Genomic DNA, 25,367 nt, shown 5'->3' with positions numbered 1-25,367 from the left:
TATAGATTTTATGGAAGGATTGCCTAATTCCTTTAAGGATCACAATTCCATTTGGGTCATCATTGATAGATTGACTAAATCAGCTTATTTTTTACCTATTCGCACTGACTTCACTTCGGAGCAGCTGACGAGACTTTACATTACAGAGATTGTGAAGTTGTATGGCATTCCGTTGTCTATTATATCGGATAGGGATTCGAGCTTTGTATCAGGGTTTTGGAAGAGTTTTCAGCAGGCTTTGGGTACAGAGTTGCATCTTAGCACTGTTTATCATCCTCAGACTGATGGACAGACCGAGCGGGTTAATTAGATCATGGAGGATATGTTTCATTCGTGTGTTCTTAATTTCAAAGGCCACTGGGAGAATTATTTGCCACTTGTGGAGTTTGCGTATAATAATAGTTTCCAGAAGACTATTAGTATGGCACCATTTAAGGCATTATACTGTCGACCGTGTCGATCGCCTGTTTGTTGGATGGAGGTTGGCGAGAACAGATTTTTGGGTCTGAGTTCATTTAGGATACTTCTGAAAAGAGTGCTCTTATTAGGGATCGCATGCGCACTACCCAGAGTAGGCAGAAGAGTTATGCAAATCATCGTACTCGTGCGTTGGAGTTTTGGGTTAAGGATCAGGTTTTACTCAAAGTGTCTCCTATGAAAGGAGTAATGTGCTTTGGGAAGAAAGGGAAGTTGTCACCACTGTTTGTCGGTCCATTCATGATTACGGATCAAGTTGGCATTGTAGCTTATCGGTTGGAACTTCCGGATAATTTGGATCGCATCCACAATGTGTTCCATGTTTCTATGTTACGAAAAATTTTGCGAGATGAAGATCAGTATCAGCATATTGATGTTGGGGAGATTGAGTTGCAGCCGAATGCAACATATTTGGAGCCACCGTGTCGTATTGTCGACCGTCGGGATCAAATTCTTCGTAATAAGGTTATCCCTTTGGTGCGTGTTCAGTGAAGTCATCACAATGAGGCTGAGTCTACTTGGGAACGGGAGGATGAATGAGCATGCTATGTTGTTTAATATATATTAATTTGAGGTTATTCGAATTTGATTTGAAATCTAGAGAATTTGATTATCTTGTTTAATTAAATTCCATCTAATGGCTCCATGGATCTATTGGTATTTTAGAAGTATTTTCTATATTCAAATCATGGACTTGAACTTGTTATGTATTCACTTTGTTGTGTTTTGAGCATTGGACAAGTTTGTCGTTATATTTATATTCATGAGAACATGTTTTCTTTATGGAATATATTGATGACATGTGTAATGAATTGTACACTTTGTAATTGACATTATATATGCCATTTTAGAATTGAAACTCTAAGGCATGGATTGCGTGGTTTTAACCTACTTGTGCATGGAAGGCGGTTTTCGTGCATTATATAAATTATGTATAAGTTGTGAACTTATTTGATTATTTTAGAGTCTTGGGACATTGTTACAAGTGGCATAGCTAGAGTTTGGCTCTAGTGCGTGAGGTATGAGTTCTCCCCAATTGAGATAGTGCGCACTAGGGTGGTCTTCCCAACGGGTTAATGCCCGGAATAACCATTTAGTTCTCGACGGAAATCCGAGACGTGATGTCTAAGTTTTCCACTATTTGATTTCAAATTCAATTCCAAGTTGACAATCATGTTTAATTGTGACTTATGGTTTTGGCTATTGGCGATTGATGTTATTAAGTACATCTATACTAAATTGTTATATTTAGTTGTTTTCACACTTTTAGATTTCAAGTTGATAACTTAGAGAATCTATGTCTTGATGTGTGGTATTTGAAATTCTAATTGTACTAAATTGTTATAATAAGTTGTTATTGCATTTTAGATTTCAAGATGGTAACCTTGAGAATTTATATCTTGATACTTGTGTAGCATGCTTCTATGTTGGTTAATTGCGTAGATATTGTGATTTGTGTTTTGTTGTTCAAATGTGACTTTGGAACGATCCTATAGATTCATTTGGAATATAGACTTTAGGTGGCATGATTCACTATAATTGTTTTAGCATTTTAGATTTCAAGTTAGTGACCTTGAGAATCTACATCTTGTTGCTTTGTATAGCATGCTCCCATGTTATTTGAATTGAACGAATGATGTGATTTGTGCTAGAAATGATCTTAGGTAGCTTAGGATGCTCCTTGGGTCACACTTTGACATAGACGTTAGGTGGCATGAGCCCCTTTAACATATTTCACCTTAAGGTGATAAAATTATAAAAAGTTAGGTCGATGCATGCTCATCTCCTACGAGTAGCTTTATGTTACTCACCCACGTTGTGGGGACATTTTTCAGGTACAAGAATTAAAGTTGAGAGTCTCATTATGCTTGGATGGTTTGTGGACTTGGAGGTTTCCATCTTTGTGAAGGTTGGCTTGGAATGCCATTTGTAGCCTTAATTGTTAAAATGTGTATTTTTTATTCCATTTATGTAATGTGTACATGAGTACACCCTTTTTTTTGTATTTGACATGTATGAGATGAGGCGGAGGCCAATGACATGTATTTTGTATCCCATGTAAATTTTGACTTTATGTGATTTTATGAAAACATTGAAAAATCACAAGTTATTGTTTCACTATGTTTGCATCGGGTGTGGGAATTCCATTTTTTATTCATTCATAGGGTCTCACTAATCATGTATGAAGTGTGGCCAAGGGCCAAAAGGTCATTTGAAGTCATTTGTTGATTTTGGTTTTCAAAGTTTCCGTTTTAAGTTCATTTTCGCCTTTTTGGCCATAGGCGGGTCGGATTTTGACTCGGCCATTTTCGGGAGCCGCGGACCATTCCCGCGTGCTCAAAATCACTATTTACGTTTGCGTGAATGATCGTTTTCATGAAAACCCCTTTTGTTTGTGTTTTGAGCTTCTTATGGACTCATTTCACCTTTTTGTTGAAAAATTCGGCTTAAGTTCTCGGAACCGTGTCCGAACTCATTTTTCTACTAAAACACTATTTCGACTGCATTTTGGGTGTTCTGTTGAAGTTGAACCAGTTCAAGAATAGTTGAACCAGGTCAAGGTGTCATTTTGGTTCAGCTTGGGTGTACTGCCAATGTTGAACCGGTTCAAGTCTTCCAGAGTTTTCAGTTTTGGACTCCCAACTTCAAACTGATGTAACTTCTTCATTTTAACTCCGAATTAGTCCATTCTTGAGTCTAAACTAACCGCATCGAAATAAGATTTCCAATGGTATGAATTTTAGTCTCAGATTCTTTTCCTAGCTCATGATATCCTCATTTTAGTGAGAGGGTGTCGGATTTGGTTCGAACTAAGATAAGGTTCTTCTGGGATTTCATTTCCTTTGGCCTTGAGACTTCATGTGAAGTTACCAAATGATGTTTTTGGATGTTTTTGATCTCATTTGACTTGTTGGGATTCAAATTCCTTCCTCTTAGGGTAAAATGACCATTTTACCCTTGGTCCTTCTTTTGGTAGGGTTTTGATACCCTTGTCTTCATTTTGCTTCCGCTGAGTCTCGAAATTCCTTGAAGGGCCATTCTTGTGTCTTAGGGATGATGTACATCTCTAAGGACTTAGTTTTGTTTTGCTTTCGCATTTTGAATCCTTCGGGTCATCACAGGACACACTGGGTTGAAAAATCCAGGGGACCACTAGATGGATTCCCGAGTTGTCAAATTAAACGGAGGTTTTGGATTATTGGATTTTAATAATAATATTTTGAGGATTTTTAATTTAGAATTCTTTCAGCCTATTATCTTATTCTTATTTCAGTTTTGTATTTCATGCTTATTTACATATTAATTATTTGGTATCCCTCGGATCTGTGCTCGGACTTGACTACCCATGGCTCTAGAATCGAGTGGTATCACATTCCGCAAAATTCAATTTCTTTAACAAATTTTCAAAATCCTTTTTAAACTTGGACCTCTCAATTTGCATGCTTGTGACAGAATCAAAAACAGAAGTTATAGGCAGCACATCAATAATAGATGAATTTTAAAACATGATGCAAAAAACAACAATAAATCAACCAATATGATCTACTCTGTATATCGAGTATCCCGCTCTGATACCAAATTATGAAAATAAAGTTACGCGGGGTGCGGAAATAGGTAGTTAATTTTAATTGTGATAACTCCTTTAATGACTTAGATCTGATTATTATGTCAACTTGCTCAATTTATGATTGATTAAATTGTATGATCAATTAAACATTTACAGTCATAAATATAAATACTTAAAAGTAAAGCAAGTTAAATTTAGAGAGATTGCACCAAGATTTTTAGCAAGGAAACCCCAGTAAATAAAATATGTCAACTGTTTGCATGGGAAAAACCTCGTGGCCTATTCAGTCCACAGTAAACCGATCCACTATATTTGAAACAAAGTACACCGAACTTTGACTCTAGCTCATACCCTATCGTTCTACGAAACACCAATTGCTAACAATCCTCTAGCTTTGCGACTCCCCGTCCAATAGCAACTTAACCTTAGGCTTATGCTTGATATTTGTATAAGAGTAGCAGGTAGATCAGACAATAATCCTCAAATGCTCCAACCTTTTCAAAGTGTGATCGTTTTTACTTCTGTTCTTCAAGATCTGAACTCGATGTAGAAAAATTAAATCCTACTCTTCATTCAGAATCTATGAATCTTTAATATAGCTCCAATTCTGATGAGATAGAGAACAACATTACTAAATCACTCATAAATATATGTGTATGCTCTCATAAATAAATTCAGAACAATAAGATTTGATTTTCTGAATTTTCTCTCTATCTAAAAGGCTTTCTCAAAATATAAAATTGATTTTGCCTAAAGTCGTAAATAAACGTAGAAGACTAACAAGGTTTATATAGAGTTTAGAAAGTCCTAATCCCTTAGAGAATATGAAAAATTTCGTGCATGGGACTTGGAAAGAAGTTGGGATCAAAAAGGAATCAAACAACAAAAAGGAAACTCAAATCCAAGTGCTGCCAAGAGACCTTGAACCGATTCAGAGGGGCTAAACTAGTTCAAGAAGGCCAGAAAGTTTTCAAACTCACCAACTTTGGTTTTTGAACTGGTTCAGCCTCTTGAACCCGTTCAAGATGGACATTTTGGAATTTTCGCAAAAGTTAAACCAGTTCAGCCCTGTTGAACCAGTTCAAGATGGCTAGAATGTATAATCTCTTTTTGAACCTTCCAAAACCCTTCCTAAATGTTCTCACTACCTCTCAAAACTTCTTAGAGCATTGTTCTCATCATCCTGGAGTGTGGTATATCATGAACACTTAAACTTCTTCAAATTCACATCCAACCTTCAAACTTGAAATTGTAAATCCAAAAATTACAACTCGATCAGACTTATTTTGATAACGAAATTAGCCAATTACAAAATATATATCTCACAATGTGATGATGCATCCACTGTGTGTGATGGAAGGATTTAACTTTCAACAATAATCGACCATTAAGTAGGTTGAAGGGAGTTAATACCAAACAATTTGCAAATAGTTATTCTCAAATTTTGAAGTTCTACTCTCGTTTTGTGAATCGTATTTGATACCGGGAGAAATATTGTGACATCTCACATCCCTTAGGGGAGAAGTTACTGAAAAGATGGGTGATTATGACGTCCCACGTTACTTGGGTCACATGAGGGGGTGATTGTGACGTCTCCCATCGTTCTATTAGATGAATTTGTTGAGACTTATATGTCGATACCCCTTACTTCTGTAAACGGGTTTTGAGAAAAAAAAAACCACCAAGAACAAAGTGTACAAAGTAGATAATATATTTACATAGTGTGAACGAATCATGACATAGAGAGATTACATAGTTATGTTTTCAATTTATACTTTTAGATTTACAACATTTATAAGAAATATACTTTGATGTGTTAAGAAATATACTTTTATGGATTTGGGAATGTTGGCTATGTTTTCAATTTCTACTTTTAGATTTACAACATTTATAAGAAATATACTTTGATGTATTTCATGGATTTGGGAATGTTTCAAAGAGATAGATTTAGAGAAATTATGTGTTAGGATTAAAAATAATAAGTTGTAAGATGGTAATTAAAATATATACTTTTAGAAACAAGATTAAGTTATCTGATTATTGTAATATAATATTTATTTTATACTTTAATTTAACATCGTCATGAACTTGTAATTCCAACTTTAGTAGTTAACCTTGTATACAAACTCAAATCTCTTCATTTTAAATTAATTCTTAAAATTAATTTAAAATTAGAGTCCCTGATTTTGTGGCAATTTTGAAGGTGATAATCAGATAAGTGGTCTCCAATGGATGATTATGTCATTGTTTTAAACAAAAATGGGGAAGAAATAAATGAATGCTAAACATATTATATACAATAATTAGTTCATTATTGGACTCGAATTAACTTATTTATAATTAAACCAACATGATGCATTCACTAACTCACAGGTTGAGGTCGACACAAATCGATTAGAGTCCAGACACAGGCGACAAATGCACCATCCCACCATCATAGATACATTGAACTGGGTATTTAATAATATAAAGTTGGGGTTAAATCATTGTTTTCAAAAACAGTCAATTAACCCTTGCAATTAAAAATATTATTATAAACCTGAAGTTTTAAAAAAATTAGGGTTAATTACACTCACACCTCTTAAGGTTTGTCTTATTGACAACTATATGAAAGTTAACCTATTTTTGAAGAATGACACCCCCAATCACCACCACCTGTCACAAGGCAAAATGAATTAAATGCCCTTTGACTTATCAACAACTACATTTGAACAATGAAATAACTTCAATGTCCTTTCTAACTGATTTTAATTTCCTCACTCTCTTGCTATATTCATTCCAACACCACAATATATATATATATATATATATATATATATATATATATATATATATATATATATATAATACACACACACACACATATGATAGATAGAAAAAGTGAGTCTTTATTGCTGCCTCAATTAATGCTCCATTTATATATATTAAATGAATGAAATGACTAATCTACCCTTTTTGTTATAGGTTTAACCAAACACTCTTTCTAGAACATCAACCAAAAGCTCCCCTAACTGTCTAACCAAACACTCCCCTTAATAATATTCATCTAACTAAGCTTACTACTTTTGCAATGGAGGTAAAAGAGGAAAAGGAGGAGGTGGTGTAACCTAAGTTGGACTGTAATGACAATAGTACTACTACTAATGATAATTACTTATTGAGCATTAAAGGAAGAAATAGTACTGAAGAAGAAGATCAAGAAGAGTGATCTAAATAAAAATGGGCCAATGACAACGTTTTTTTTTTTTTTTTTTTTTTTTTTTTTTTTGTATTGAGTATTGCATGCGACTCAGATGAACACAAAACTGACCTGAATGCAAGCCACGCCAATGTAATCTTATCTAATCTAGTTGAGTGAAGACCAAACTGAACTAAGATTAAGTAACAGTTTTGGTGAGATTCAAAACGATGAACAACATCCGATGTAGTTTAGTTTAGAACCTCAGCGACTCAATGTCAAAGTTTTAGCGACCTACTGATATGAGCACAGAGCTTGAGAGACTATGAAGAAAATGAAGATGCAACGACTCAACCATGAGCTTTAGTTTTGACGAACTTCAATTTCAGTAGGCTATATGTGACGGCCCAAGCTTTTCAACCCGGTGAGTTAGTGATGACCCGAAAGTTAACTCGATAACGGATTCGAAATGCGGAAGCAAAAGATAAAACCATAGTCCTTTGAGATATTAAATCATCTCTAAGGCACCAATATGACATTCTATGATGTCACGAAACTTAAGGAGAGCGAAAGAGGAAACTAGAGTTAAAACGGGTGAAATCCGTTAATGAAGGGCAAAATGGTTAATTCACAATTGAAAGGAGAAAATTGACTCTAAACAAGTCAAAAAAAGTGAATAAAACCTAATCTAATCATTTCACAACACTCCTAGAGGTTCTAAGAACTTTGGACGAGAATCCCACAAAATGCCCTTTCCCGGTTTAAGCGAAAACTGACACTACCTCACTAAAACATGTATAACTTCCACTATAATTGGAATATGAGAATGGTATAGGTACCATTGGAAATCTGAATTAAAATCCTTGAGTTTAGGCTCAAGAATCACCCATTTGGATTAGGAATGAAGGAGTTATGACCTTTTGAAGTTGGAACTTTGGTGTTGAAACACAACAGAGGAGTTGCATGCAAACAAGTTATTTTGGTCGACCGAAATAGAGTTTCGGTCGACGAAACTAGGCTGAAACTTTTCTAAAATCATGATTTTAAGGTGTCTTTGGTTCGGTCGACCGAAATGAACCATCGGTCGACCGAAATAGGCCATCAGTCGACCGAAATGGCCTTGAATAGTAGAAATGGCTACTGGACTTGAAGGTTTACTGTGCATTGATGATTCCAATTGCCATCAGTCAACCGAAATGGAGTTTTGGTCAACTAAAACACCTCAAAAACCTGCTGTAAGACCTATTATATGCCAAAGGTGTTAAGGTTAAACCCATGCTTCAATTCCCCTCATGCAATGGATCAAAAATGAAAGTTTAAATGTGATTTTCAATGAAATTTGAGTATGTGAACATGTCAACAAGCTTTAAATGGATAAATGAAAACTAAACAATGGCCTATGGCCTCATACATGCCCTTTATAAGATTTTCATATACCAAACCTCCAGAATTGGTAAAAGTACATTTTTATAGCAAAAGCTAGTACCAAATGTGTACAAACGCTAAAGTAAACATGTTTGGCCATTGGCCTCATTACATATATGCTTCTACTATCAAAAGTAAGTACTTAAGTATCATTACATATCAAAGTAGCTACATTAGCTTCTAAAATACCATACACCCATGGTATACAAAATATGGCATCAAAAGTAAAGCATGTTAAACACTTGCATGTCAATACGCAAAAATGTTCCAAATTGCTCATTAGCCTCTAAGGATGATGAGCATCCAAGAACATAGTCTCCTTACCTGAAAAATAACTCAAACCACTTGGGTGAGTAATCAAGTTACTCATAGGAAGAAGCAAATGCGTATACCCTAAAGTTTCAATATCATTGCAAGATCAATATAGATGAATACAAGGGAGCATTCCACTTAACGTCTATGTTCAAGGTGTTCTAAGGGATCATCTTAAGCTAACTAAAATATCTCTTAGAAACACATATCAATATCAATGTACTTAACAACATTAATTTGCCAATAACAAAAATCACAAGTTACAATTAAGCATTGGTTGTCAACTTGGAATTTAATGCGAAATCAATTAGTGGAATACTTGGACATCAAATCTTGGATAAAGCTAAGACCTAAATGGTTATTCCGGGCATTAACCCGCTGGAATACCACCCTAAGTGCGCACTATAAATAGGGAGAACTCATACCTCCCGCACTAGAGCCAAACTCTAGCCATATCACTTGTATCAACAATGTTCCAAGATGATCCAAAATATAGCAAGTTCAAAACTCATACATAATTATTAAGGTATATATATATATATATATATATATATATATATATCACCTTCCATGCACAAGTATTTTGAAACCACACAAACCATGTCTTAGAGCTTCCAAGTCTAAAATGGCATAATAAATGACAAGTATTTATCATGATATATTGTGTAAAACAATATCACCAATTTATCAATTCAAATCATGCCTCAATAATAAGCTTTATATACTAGATTACAACATTATAGTATTAAGCTTCTAAAATAATTACAATTACCAATAGTAATTCACTAGAATGTAGGATTAACATCACAATAGTATAGTAATTCTAACCAACAAGAGTTCTATACAACATTAATAATCCTACTCAAGATACACACAAAATATACATGCTTAATTAAGAAATCCTAAGTCAATCATAAGGATTTCCTATAGTATGCAATACTAGAATTCTAAAAGCATGTATACAATATATATTAAACCCCAAAGGATTTTAAAACACTTAAAATATAAACATACTACTACCCCTACCTCAATAGAGAATTGAATCTCTATAATCCAAGCAACCAAGCTCAAAATGGAAAACAAGTTTAGGGTTAATGAAGAGGAGAGCAAGAGGAAACTTTTGTGTTCCAAGGTTTTAGGTCTAGGGTGAATGGAAGGAAGCCAAAAATGAAGTCAAAGCTATTAACCAAGGTTTTCTCCAATGGTCGCTAGGTTAGGGTTCTTAGAAAACAAGTGAAAAATGAAGAGGATAAAGTGAAAATGGTGAGTGGAGGATTTAGTATTCCTCCACTCACTATGTGCTCTTACACTACCTCTCACACACATACAATGCAAGACTAAATTATGATCCTACACTTGTCACAAATCCAAGGCTCCTTCCTAGGCTTAATCTTAAACCTACACTTGTCAACCATCTAAGCCAACAAGTTCACCTATCCTAGGCCAACATGTGGGTGAATCTCCACCCTCCAAATGTCAATAGATCATGCTCCCAAGTCACTCCACCCCAATGCAAACAAGTGGCTCCATGAGAATGTGACACTTGTCACATTTTCCAAAAATTACAAAAATGTCCTTTTTGAAAATATCTTTTAAAATAAATTACAAAATGGTCCTCAAGACGAAAAATAATTACTTTATGTAATTGCACAAAAACCCTAAAAATAAAGAATAATTACAAGAAAGTATGCATCCATGCCCTTTATGAAAAAGTAAGCAAGTAGAATGTATTTTCTACAAAAGTAAAAATGCAAATGTCATGGAAATCAAATATCATGAATACATGCAAAACCGGAATCAAATCCGAGAATAAAAAGTGAGGTTATGCAAGAAAAATGATAAACAGGAAAAAGACGAAATAGGGAAAAAAATAAAATAGGAAAAAGACGAAAAAAGAAAATCACCAAAAAATGAAAAGGAGGAAAAAGAAACTGGGTCATTACACTATAGTTCGGTGAGCTTTAGTCAGACGTACAGCTTCCGATACCAGGATCGTTGAGGGTATAAATTGAAGTGGATGAAGCTGCAACAGTCATCAGTGAGTTTTCCCAAATTCTTCACTGAATTCAGACACCCAATACCGGAGAATGAATACCAGACCAAGTATGCTCTTAATCAAATCCGCGAGCTTGAATGATACATATAGTTGAATTGATGATTTTATTAGATAATTTCATTGTTATATGAGAATGGTGGAATTGAAGAATTAAATTGAATTGTTGTTGGTTGGATTCAAAGAAATTGTGGGATGGAGGTTATAAAACTCATATATTCTCTATTCCCGCGACCTCATCAACAGCAAGAAATTTGTGATCCGAGCTTGCGAGGCCGACCCAAGCCTCGAATATGCCGACTGGATCCTCGCCGTCATCAACACACTCATTGCTGCTGAGAGTTAGTTCAACAACTTGGCATTAGAGACGAGCTTGAAGAATTTGTCAACGAAGGCGAGCTTATTCCTATAAGGGTTCAAGAGGAGCGCGAGTCGGTGGTACTAAGTGGCGATCATGAATATCTTGTTGCCAATGAGGTCACGGCTGGTGAGGAGCTTATCAACGAAGAAGATCATCCCTCTGCTGGTGCTATTGTTAGGGGTGCTCTATTCTATTCTCTTTGTAGTAAGTGTTTTTTTCTGATTTATTTTCTTTTGGATTTGTGTAGAAAAGGTCTACCTAAGGTATCTTATGCTGGAACAGGCTGGTTATTAACAAAGGTGGTGAGTTTTCATGGATAGGGAAGAAGACTCAAACGACACCATTTATTTCTTACATAATATATATACCATAGCTAAGTCTATAGCCAAATATGAACTTGGAGGGTAATTTGGGCATTATAATTTACTTTTTTGTTGATGTCAGCAAAAAGTGTCTCTGACCAGCTTTGGCCATTAAAGGAGGTGGAGATTGATGTGTGTAAAAAAAAGTAAGGAGTCTAACTGAAGATTTGCAAATATAAGGGAGTCTCCTTGAAGTATTGACAAACCACAAGGAAATGAAATACTTTCTTATGTCTATATAAAACAATAGGAAATGAAATAAAAAGAAAAAGCACAGAGCCATCCAGAGGAGGGTTTTTTTTTTTTTTTTTTTTTTTTTTTTTTTTTTTGGTTTTCCTGACAATAACAAACAGCCATACGGCATATACAAAACACGACTAAAGATAACAACTGTACGCGAATACACAGGACAAACCGTAAACAAAACCACCATAATATAAGGTATGTCATAAAAACCCTGCACCCATAAAAGCATTCCAAAGCCTAGCCCAAGTGAAGACCGAAATCCAATTGGACCATTGTTGATGCAGGTAACGGAAATAGGCTTAAAGAAAGACCCATCAGTCACATTGAAGAGACCTACCATCACAGATAAAAACATGAAATTAGAGTGATTGATATTTTGTGGGCCCATCCTTTTAGAAAAAACCAACCTTGCGTCGTCCCCATGCAGTAATGATGAAAATTTTGACCCGGAAGCCAAAGTCAAACGCCACAGGAGACGACGAGAGAAACGAGGGGGACCAAGGGTTGCGCGACCACCAATCAGACCAACCGCCTACGAACCACCATCAGGAAAAGTGGCGTCTGGAACAACAAAACACCACATATAATGGAAAACAGTATAAAACTTCTGCTCCGAATGATGTCCAGCCTCACAAATTTTTTCGGCGACAACGATCCACGACCCGTAGTCAATGGCAGCCGGTGGAGAGGCAGTACAGAGCAGAGCAAGATAAAGTGTAATACCTCAATATTTTAAAGAATTTATTAAATGGAATTAATTACTATTATTTTATTTTTTAAACGATTTGTTTGATTTAATTTTTTTATTTTTATTTTTTTTTTAAAATGATTTGTTTCATTTTAATAAATGTGTAGATAAATTGTCTTACTTTAATTAAATTATATTTCGTGATTATATATGTTGATTATTGGCGTGTTGATTTTCTTGATATGGTGTGAATTGATATGGTGTGAATTAGTTGTAACTTCATGTTTGTTAATATGCTTCGGGTAATTAGTTTTCAATATTTTAAGTAGTTGAGTAATTATTTTATTTATTTAAATTAATTGGAATGGGCTTAAGGGAAGTTGGACTAAATGATGTGGTCTTGGGCTTGGATGAAGCTTTATTGGGTAATTAATTAGAGGCCCATGGTTATGAGGTTATTTAAAGGATGTTGTTGTGCATAAATATTCGCCCGAATTAAAACCGTACTCTTGAGATCACTTTAAGGCTACTAACCCATGGGTACCTTTCCCCTAGTGCGCACTATATTTGCAGAGGGACATTCCCCCGTACTAGAACCAAGTCCTAGCCATGTCAATTCTTGATTGATATCCCAAGTTCCAAAATCAACAAGTTGTGCAAGTCAAGATAGTATCAAGATACAAGTAATGCATTAAGCCACATTCCATGCACAACCAAGATTTTGGAACATACAAGTCATGCCCTAGATTCTCAACTACGATAGCATGTGAAATGTCAAGAAATCATCAAGTGCATCTATAATAACTACAAACTAGGATTTAAAACATAAGGAATCTATTGATGTGAATATACCTCAAGTATAAAATTAGTAATTTAATTATTGGTTTAACAACTCTTGAACAATTAAATCATTCCAATGTAAAGGTGCAAGTTCATTAACTACATTAATGGAGCTAAGTTACAACAAGTCATGATATATGATGATTAGGCAAAAGCCCTATGAAATACAAGTCTAACTCATTAGAATACTAAGTAGAAATTAATTAAGCTAATTAATTAATTTCTCTATAAATCAAAGTTTTCCAAAAATTCTCAAAATAACATATGTGAATGTCCATTTCATGGTGATTGCAAATATCATATCAATTTCACAAAGTGAGCAAGATATAAACATGTGGAATTTAATTAATTTAAAATTAATTAAATCTCTAGATTTCAAAGGTTGTCCAAATGCTACAAAATTAATACGTAACAAGGACTAAGTCATGGCCATGCCATATATCAAGTCAAAATTGAAAAACAAGTATGGTACAATTAAGTAGAATTTAAATCACATTTAAATCAATTTCTAGATCTTGAACCAAAAGTGAACATGTGAGTTATATAAACATCAATAGCATGCAAGATAGCAAGAATATAACCTAAAACACCTGTACCTCAATTTGAGATGAAGACCTCAAATCTCCACTGAAAAAAAAAAATGTCCCGAATCCGCCGAAATAGAAGGGTTATGTCGGGGACAACACGATCTACATGAATCCGAAGGAAGCCCCATGAAAATCACAACTTGACCTCAACCACAAACTCAAGAAATGTTTAGAAATGATTTCTAGTAAGGGTGAAAGGTGCGCGGCGTCAAAACAAGCATTAAATGTTAAGGCCGAAGAATTTTGATTAAGGAAAAGTGGATCAAAGGAGGAAAGAGAAGGTGGTAGCTCAAGGAGCTCCCATGGCTGCCGGCCAAAGAGGAAGAAGAAGGCTGAAAATCTGATTTTTCACTTTAGGGCATCCTATTTACAGTAAGTCTCAAAAAGTGCCCCGAAAGGGCCCCGCCAAGTCCAGAAAAGTGGATTTTGAGCAAATGTACTCAAACGGCAAAACTCTGTGAACAAAAAAGATTCAAAATAAGAAAATATGAACAATGGAAGAAATAGCATCAAAAACTAAGTTCCGAGCAGAGAGTTATGCCCCGAACAAGTTCAGCGGCAACCGGGTCCAAAAACTCTAAAACTGGAGAAAAATGACTAGAACGGAATTCCAAGAGTCCATGACTTGATGAAATGTGAAAATGAGTCCCGTACGAGGATCTAGGCTCCAGACGAGGTATTTTGCAATAACTTTCGCTAATTGCACAATGGCCCCTACAAAAAGGGTTAACTGCGAAACTACCCCAGAATGAAAATATCTTCCAAAAGATATTTTCTTAGATACCCCTAAAATAAAATATCTTCAAAATATATTTACGAAAAACACCCCAAGAAATGAAAAAGATTATGAAGAATTGTGCATCCATGCCCCTTTGGACACCGGGAGCAACCAGAGTTCTTTCTTGCAAAAGTAAAGATACGTATTTCGAGGAAACCACTGAAGATGAAGGCACGTGAAGTCAAAAACTAACTCCGAGCCTGAAAATTGAGGTTTTGCCAAACAAGTGACAAATGGGGAAAAGACAGAATAGGGAAAAGGACGAAATAGGGAAAAGGACGAAATAGTGCACAGTGTCTGAAAAATGAAAAGTGCAGAAATGACTCGGTCCTCAAAGGAAGTTGTCAATCCACATGAAAGAGTCTCAGAAACCATTTCTGAGCACTCGAGAAGACACTATGTGACAAGAAACAAAGCTCAGAAAGGTAAATGACCGGGTCGTTACAGTGTATGCATGCAAAACCGGAGTCAAATTCGAACACGAAAAGTGAGGTTATTCCAACAAAGTGATAACCGAGAAAAGACGAAAAGTGAATAGTGTTACAAAAGTGAAAATGTGAAAATGACTCGATCCTCAAAGGAAGTCATCAATCCAAGGAAAATAGTCTCGGAAACCATCCCCGAGCACTCAAGATGACACTAAGTGACGAGAAACCGAACTTAGAAAGGAAAGATCAACGGAAAAAAAATATTCGTGAAAATCTAAGGAAAGGAAAGGAAGGAAAATGACTAGGTCATTGCAGTATAAGCCTAATACAAAATATCATCCATCTGATATAGTGGCCTGACATATGTATAACAATCCATCCAGAAACCAAAGTATGTCATTCAATTGTTTATTGACCTGACACAAATATGAGTAAGACTTAACCTTTATGGTTAATCCATACCTTAATCCAGAATAGGCAGGACTTAGTGTTTGAACTAATCCATCCCATGTATGCCACCGTCCCATACCGATGCATACAATCCTCCAAATAACATAACCGATAAAATAGTAACTGGTATTCACCAACCAGTCTCCAAGATATGCATAAATAAAGTTTAATACATATATGACAATATTAGGCATTCATTATAAGACCTAAAAATCATTTTCCAATCCTTTAAATTGCTAAATAAATCTAAGCATTTAAATCCTCCAAACCGGCCATAAATTGACACAATTTACGACAAATAAATATCAATATAATCCATACCAAGCATAGTTAATTTTAGATAATCCACTATACTTATAACTCTATTGAAATATGATTTAACAATATCAAATCATATACAAAAGAATCTCCAAGTTCCAGTAAATAAATTAATTAACAAAACAGTGTGCAACATGTACGTTTTTCCTTAAATTCATATTGCTCCATTCTTTAACCCATTTATGAATTAATGTTTCCCCACATTTTTACAGGTCCATAGCAATTACTTACATCATTTAATGCAATTTAAACGGATTAAAAACACCCTGTACAGCCCAAACAAAAATTTAAAATCGTTAATACGCATTTTTGGGATAGAGCCTGCTCCAAAACAATGGGAGCTTGCTCCAAAATAATGGGAGCCTGATCTAAGGAGTTCGGAGCTAGTCCACTCCTGGGAGCCGGCTCCATCATTGAGGGAGCCGGCTCCATCATTGAGGGAGCCGGCTCCCTCATTCAGGGAGCCGTCTCTTTCTCCCTACAAGCCCTTTCACCTATTCTGATCATCTTCTTCGCCTTCGGCAATATCCAAACCCTCTGTACTGCTTATATTTATGTTATTAGAGTTCAATCTCAGTTCTAGATTAATCATAAAACATTTTTATACAACAACGAACATGAATTAAACACAAGCTTTTAAACTAACGGTAGCAAGATTTAATTTCAACTTCAATCAACACCAAACCAGTTTGATTCAACGAGATCAAATACAGCTTAAACATGCATAAAGATATGTTTTAACATTTATTTAAACCCTGGAGTCCACCTAGGCATGCACAGAACACAGGTTTAGGGGAAGGAGTTAGAATAGTGACTTGCCTTTAGGTTTCCGTTCAAAACCTTAAACCTCCATCTCTGAATTTTCCGACCACTTCCTAGACTGCCGTTCTACACCTCCGTTGCTCTTGGTTCAACCTAGAAGCAATCCGTCCCATCCTCCTTGAACCCATCTGTTAATCTCTCAAGTTTCACCCTCTGTTTGTCTCTGCCTCTCAATACGTGGATAGGGTTTGTTTGTAACCCTATACAAACTTATCACCATATTTTTATAGGCTAATATAAACCCTAGTCCACTTACAATTAGAGTCGAAAAACCCTAATTAATCCCATTTGGCCACAACGTGATTCATAAAAGAAAAACAAAACCTAAATTAAACATTAATAAAACCCTAATGTAATCCAATTAAAACATTTAAATAATTAAAACAATTACTTCAATGAAAGAAAAATAATAATGCAATTAACTCAATTAAAGAAAAATAAAAATACAATTAAATAAAACAATTCATCAATTAATTCAAATAAACAGGCAAATAAACAATTAAAGAAATAAAAATACAATTAAATAATTAAACAATTAAGCAAATAGCAAATAATAAAATAAAACTGCAAGAAAACCATTAATTAAATATCGAGACTATCCTTTTAAAATTAGGGGTATTACATTCTTCCCTCCTAACAAAAGGAATTCTGTCCTTGGAATTCACTCTTACCTTCTTCTAATATTTTAGGAAATTGTGAGCGAATGATATATATATCAAATCAAAAGTGTCAAATAAGCAAGATAGCATTATATAGAATTTAATTAATTTAAATTAATCAAATCTCTAGAATTCAAAAGTTGTTCAAATGATCCCTAATTAATATATGTCAAGCACCAAATCATGGTCATACCATATCTCAAGTCTAAAATGGAATACAAGTAAAATACAATTTACTAGAATTTAAATCAAATTAAATCCATTTTACTAGAATTTAAATCAAATTAAATCCATTTAATCTCTAGATTTGAAAATTTATCTAAATCATCCCAAATTAGTATATATCAAAGATCAACTCATGGCCATGCCATTTACCAAGTCTAAAATGAGTTATATGCAAGATATGATAAATCACTAATTTCTCAAATTAACAAAAGACATGCATACAACTTATAAAAGCATCAATAGCATGCAAGAAACAAAAATATAACCCTATAACATCCCCTACCTCACTAGAGAAGAATCTCTTTAGAATCCAAGGTAAATCAACACAAAATGGCAAACCCTTCTAAGGTTATGTAGAGGAGGATGAGGGGAACAAAAAGTATTCCAAGCTTCAAGGTCTAAGGTGAGTGGAAGGCCATAAAAAATCAAGGTTAAGGCCTAAGGTTTAAAGCTCCATCCATGGAGGCTAGGGTTTTCTTTACAAGAGAGGGAAGAGATAGAAATTAAGTGTGAAAGAATGTGAGTGGAGGAAATAGAAATCCTCTACTCACTATGTAGTCTTACACCAAGGTCAACACACACAAGTTTTGGTCAATTGCATAAAAACCCCTCTTAACAACATAATTCCAAAGTGGCCCAAAAATTAATTGCAAGACTTAATTTGGAGCATACACTTGGCACTAATCCAAGGCTCCATCCTAGGCTTAATCTCAAGCCTACACTTGTCAACCATCCAAGCCAACAAGTGCACCAATCCTAAGCCAACAAGTGGTTGAATCTCCACCGTCCACATGTCATCATCCAAGGCATCAAAGTATTTCCACACAAATGTCAACAAGTGGACCAATGATAGTGTGACACTTATCACACTTTTCAAAAATTACAAAAAGGTCCTTTTTGAAAATATCTTCCAAATTAAATTGTAAAATGGTCTCTAACAGGAAAAATAATTACTTTATTTAATTACACAAAAACCCCTCAAGTTATGAATATTTACCAAAATTTATGCATTCATGCCCTTTACAGGAAAAGTAAATACTTAGCATGCTTTTATAAGAAAGTAAAAATACGCATAGAATGGAACTTAAATATCGTGGATGTGACGACCTTGGATTTTTCAACCCAATGTCTCCTATGATGACCCGAATTGGATCCAGAATGCAGAAGCAAAAGATGAAACAATGGTCTCAAGAGACACAATACGTCCTTAAGACACAAATGTGACCCTCAATGAGGTTACAGAACCCAAAGAAAACAAATGCGGAAGCGACGTTTCAAAAAGGGACAAAAATGAACCTAGGGGTAAAATGGTAATTTCTAACCTAAAAGTGGGTCCTACCAACCACACCATTGGTAAGACAACGAAAAATCAAGAAAGATGGACTCAAGAATTGCATGATTCGGAGTCCGGATGAAGAAGATATGGTCAATGGAAGAAACAGGGGTAAAATGGTCAAAATAGTCAACCCTAGAACATCTAACCGGTTAGGAGATCTTTCTAACAGGTTAGAAGGCAAAAATCAGTGACCATCTCACTGCCCACACTCATCTAACTGGTTATGAGATTCATCACCCGTACACTTAACCTGTACACTTGTACTACGACTCATCAAAAACCTAGCAGCAGGGGTTTAACCCCCCCAAAAATCTTGTTTTCTATTCAACCATGTTGAAAGAAGAAAATAAAACCACAATGAAAAGTCTAGAATGCCCCTAGATTAGAATATGCAACAAAAATGCAAAATGAGTCCGTAGAAGGCTCAAAACAAAATGATGAGGTTTTGCCCGGAAACGACCATGCACGTGAACGTAACTTACCTATTTAGACGTGCTACAATGTTCCATGCCTTAGAAATACCGCCGATGCAAAATCCGACCTCCCAACGGCCGAAAAGGCAAAAATGGACTTAGAATGGAAAACATGGAATCCAAAAATATAAAATGGAGTCAAATGACCATTTGGCCCTTGGCCACACTTCATACAAGATTAATAAGACCCTATCAAAGAATGAGAATGGAATTCCCACACCCGATGTAACCATGGTGAAGTATTTACTTGCGATTTTTTAAGATTTTCATAATATTTCATGAAGTTAAAAAGTACATAGAATACAATATAATGGTCATTGGCCTCCAGCTCATCTCATACACGTTAAATACATTGTAAAGAGTATACTTAAGTACACATTACATATATGGAATCAAATAATACAAGTTTTACATGTAAGGCTAAAAAATAACATTTCATGCTAATAATTGCATGAAATGGAAACTTGAAAGCTACATGACATCCAAGGAATGTTAAGCATCACGAACCAAGTCTTCGTACCTGAAATATGCCCTAGTAACTTTGGGGTGAGCAACATAAAGCTACTCGTAGGAAATGAGCATGCATCAACCTAACATTTTACAAATTTATCAACTTAAGGTGAAACATGTTAAAGGGGCTCATGCTACCTAACGTCTATGTCAAAGTGAGACTCAGGGAGCATCCTAAGCTACCTTAGAGTCTAAGCAACAAGAATCATGATATGCATACGTATATGAAACGAATCATGGTTGGGGTAATCCAAAGAACACAACAAGAAGAATGCTTGAACATAGATTAACATGAATTGCATTTTCAATACAATTAAGCAAGATTTGGAATAATCCATACAACACGATAAGAAGATACTAGAATACATGGATCACATAAAGCAACGCAATTTACAGGATTGAATATAGCAATTAACACGATGGGGATAATACACGAAATCAAGAACATGGCACAATATCTATGCAATTAACAAGATTAGTACATTCTTATTAACACGATAAGAGTTATACAAGGATTCAAGAACAAGGCATAATGTCTATGCAAGTTAAACACGGATTCAAGAACAAGGCATAATATCTATGCAAGTTAAACACGGATTCAAGAACAAGGCATAATGTCTATGCAAGTTAAACACGGATTCAAGAACAAGGCATAATATCTATGCAAGTTAAACATGGATTGAAGAACAAGGCATAATATCTATCCAACTAAACAAGAATGGGACGTTACATTAAACACGAAAAAAGTCATACATGGAATCAAGAAAAAGGCATAATATCTATGGAAATGAACAAGATTGGAACATTCCGATTGACACAATAAGAGTTATACATGGATTCAAGAACAAAGCATAATATTTATGCATTTAAACATGGGTAGAACCTACCACATAACATGAAAAGAGTCTTAAATCTTCAAGAAATACAACACTTGAAATTTAAGGAGTTAAATTATGAATGAAGCATAAAATCTAAGCAATGAGACAAGATTGGTGCATTTCACATACACGACAAGTTTAAATCTTTAAGGAATAGTAACTTGAAATTTAAAGAGTGAAATCAACCAATGTGAAAACTTGGATATCACCCGGATTAAAACCGTACTCTTGAGATCACTTTAGGGTTACTAACCCATGGGTACCTTTCCCCTAGTGCGCACTATAGTTGTGGAGGGACATTCCCCCGTACTAGAACCAAGTCCTAGCCATGTCAATTCTTGATTGATATCCCAAGTTCCAAAATCAACAAGTTGTGCAAGTCAAGATAGTATCAAGATACAAGTAATGCATTAAGCCACATTCCATGCACAACCAAGATTTTGGAACATACAAGTCATGCCCTAGATTCTCAACTATGATGGCATGTGAAATGTCAAGAAATCATCAAGTGCATCTATAATAACTACAAACTAGGATTTAAAACACAAGGAATCCATTGATGTGAATATACCTCAAGTATAAAATTAATGATTTAATTATTGGTTTAACAACTCTTGAACAATTAAATCATTCCAATGTAAAGGTGCAAGTTCAATGACCACATTAATGGAGCTAAGTTGCAACAAGTCGTGATGCATGATGATTAGGCAAAAGCCCCATGAAACACAAGTCTAACTCATTAGAATACTAAGTAGAAATTAATTAAGCTAATTAATTAATTTCTCTAGAAATCAACGTTTTCCAAAAATTCTCAAAATAACATATGTGAATGTCCATTTCATGGTGATTGCAAATATCACATCAATTTCACAAAGTGAGCAAGATATAAACATATGGAATTTAATTAATTTAAAATTAATTAAATCTATCGATTTCAAAGGTTGTCCAAATGATCCAAAATTAATATCTAACAAGGACTAAGTCATGGCCATACCATATATCAAGTCAAAATTGGAAAACAAGCATGGTACAATTAAGTAGAATTTAAATCATATTTAAATCAATTTCTAGATCTTGAACCAAAAGTGAACATGTGAGTTGTATAAACATTAATAGCATGCAAAATAGCAAGAATATAACCTAAAACACCCCCTACCTCAATTTGATATGAAGACCTCAAATCCCCACTGAAAAAAAAAAAAATGTCCCGAATCCACTGAAATTGAAGGGTTATGTCGGGGACAACACGATCTATATGAATCCGAATGAAGCCCTATGAAAATCACAACTTGACCTCACCCCCAAACTCAAGAAATGGTCAAAAATGATTTCTAGTATGGGTGAATGGTGCGCAGCGTCAAGATAAGCATTAAACGTTAAGGCCGAAGAATTTTCATCAAGGAAAAGTGGATCAAAGGAGGAAAGAGAAGGTGGCAGCTTAAGGAGCTCCCATAGCTGTAGGCCAAAGAGGAAGAAGAAGGCTGAAAATCTAATTTTTCACTTTAGGGCATCCTATTTATAGTAAGTCTCGAAAAGTGCCCTAAAAGGGCCCCGCTAGTTCGAAAAAGTGGATTTTGAGCAAACGCGCTCAAACGGCAAAACTCCGTGAATGAAAAAGATTCAAAATAAGAAAATATGAACAACGGAATAAATAGTGTTGTAAACCAAGTTTCGAGCAGAGAGTTATGCCTCGAACAAGTTCGGCGGCAACTGGGTTCAGAAACTCTGAAACTGGAGAAAAATGACCAGAATGGAATTCCAAGAGTCCATGAGTTGACAAAATGTGAAAATGAGTACCATACGAGTATCCAGGCTCTAGACAAGGTATTTTACAATAACTTTCGTTAATTGCACAATGACCCCTACAAAAAGAGTTAACTGCAAAACTGCCCCAGAATGAAAATATCTTCCAAAAGATATTTTCTTAGATACCCCTGAAATAAAATATCTTCAAAAGATATTTACAAAAAACACCCCAAGAAATGAAAAAGATTATGAAGAATTGTGCATCCATGCCCTTATGGACACCGGCAGCAACTAGAGTACTTTCTTGCAAAAGTAAAGATACGTATTTCGAGGAAACCACTAAAGATGAAGGCACGTGAAGTCAAAAACTAACTCCGAGCATGAAAAGTGAGGTTTTACCAAACAAGTGACAAACGTGAAAAAGACAAAATTGGGAAAAGGACGAAACAGGGGAAATGACGGAATAGTGCATAGTATCCAAAAAATGAAAAGTGCGGAAACGACTCGGTCCTAAAAGGAAGTTGTCAATCCACATGAAAGAGTCTCAGAAACCATTTCTGACCACTCGAGAAGACACTATGTGACAAGAAACAAAGCTCAGAAAAGAAAATTAAACGGAAAAAAAAATTATCCGTAAAATTTTAGGAAAAAGGAAATGAAGGTAAATGACCGAGTCATTACAACCTACTCTCCTTAAAGGAATTTCGTCCCCGAAATTCAAAACGTACAAGAAAGAATAGAATAGGGACCGAACAAAAGGTCAAATGAAGGACAGCTCATAAAGCACTGAAGGACAACACTAGAAGTTTCCAGATCAACTGAAGGAACGCGAAACACGAATTAAGAGAACACCTTATACGTATCGGCACGTTAACTCCATGTCAACCACCGAGAGAATCCCAAGACAACGAAAGGCTGGATCATAATAAAAGAAGAGAGTGACAAGGTAGTACGAACAGCGACCAGAACTCACCCACACTTACTCGTCGGCAAGGTAGCATGACAGTATAAGGTACTAGTTCATAACATACCCCAAACCAGGTCAACTCGGAGAAAACTATTGATACGGATGACATCAATGTCAAAAATGATCATTACCAAAAGCACCATGAGAACCAGGCATCTGCGAGAGTTGGGGTAGCTAATTCCAAAACTCTGACAACAATAACACTGGCACCATTACGCTTAAGGCCTTAGATCTAGAAGCCACGAAGGAAAAAGAAACGAAACGGTGCCTCCCTGGCCCACGTCTTACTCCTGTAGACAAGGAAATAGAACAAATCACAGTCCTCTACGCTCATATGAGCCTTACTCGCATCAATCGACAGAACAGACTAAGGTCGCGAAACACCCAACCAGGCATTTGCGAGAGTTGGGGTAGTTAATCCCAAAACTCTGACAACAATAACACTGGCACCATTACACTTAAGGCCTTAGATCTAGAAGCCACGAAGGAAAAAGAAATGAAACGGTGCCTCCCTGGCCCACGTCTCACTCCTGCAGACAAGGAAATGGAACGAATCGCAGTCCTCTACTCTCATATAAGCCTTACTCGCATCAATCGGCAGAATAGACTAAGGTCGCAAAACACCCAACCAAGAAAACAAACAAGAAGGTTCCCGACATGGGTCCTTACAGAATGAATTTCTCCTATCTAAGGAAGAAACTCGTGAAATAAGAATGCATCCAAGGGATATGATAGATCCTAAAAGATAATGTCAAAACCTGACATAAAGAAAACATCTAGCATGCAACATAGCACGGACTATCTACTCACACAAGTAGCAAGATCATGTAATACATGTCAGAGTATACAAGAGAAGGACGTAAAGCATGATGATATGCTGCAAATAATCATGTTGAGATGGACAAGTGTATGCAACATACTCAGGTAAACAAGCATACACCACATGCTAAGATAACAAACAGGTACCATGTAAGGCAAATAAGTATATATCATACGTTAAGACAGTCAAGTAAGCTTCTAAACAAGTTGCCACATAAGCAAATAGACATGTTGTCCACCCAAAGCATGTTATCAAGAAGCACGTAAGTACATGGTATGACAATACACGTGAATGAAAAACATAAGGTATGCCGACATACGTCGCATACAGTCATGCTAACATAAGCACGCAAACATGATATCATACCAGGACATGATAGCAAACAAGGACCATGTTATCAGGAAGCATATATACACATAAAGCATGCTTAACAAATAATAGATGTCTCAAAACACCTAAGCGTGTGAACATGTTATCATACAAGACATATTATCAAACAAGACATGGTACTAAACAGGACATGTTATCAAATAAGACATGTTATCAAACAAGGCATGTTATCAAGAAGCATTTAAACACGTAAAGCATGACAACACAAGCATGATATGCACCCAAAACCCGTCGTCCAAGGTATTCGAACCCGGACGCTCTAATACCACTTGTGACGACCCTGGATTTTTCAACCCAATGTCTCTTGTGATGACCGGAACTGGATCCAGAATGCGGAAGCAAAAGATGAAATAATGGTCTCAAGAGACACAATACATCCTTAAGATACAAATGTGACCCTCAATGAGGTCACGGAACCCAAAGAAAATAAATGCGGAAGCGACGTTTCAAAAAGGGACAATAATGAACCT

Source organism: Cornus florida, unplaced genomic scaffold (assembly GCF_030987335.1).
Source record: "Cornus florida cultivar Cherokee Brave unplaced genomic scaffold, ASM3098733v1 CherokeeBrave_3.0.0_Hap2_Chr03, whole genome shotgun sequence".
In the NCBI taxonomy this organism is placed as follows: Eukaryota; Viridiplantae; Streptophyta; class Magnoliopsida; order Cornales; family Cornaceae; genus Cornus; species Cornus florida.
Note: the sequence above shows the minus strand (reverse complement) of the source record.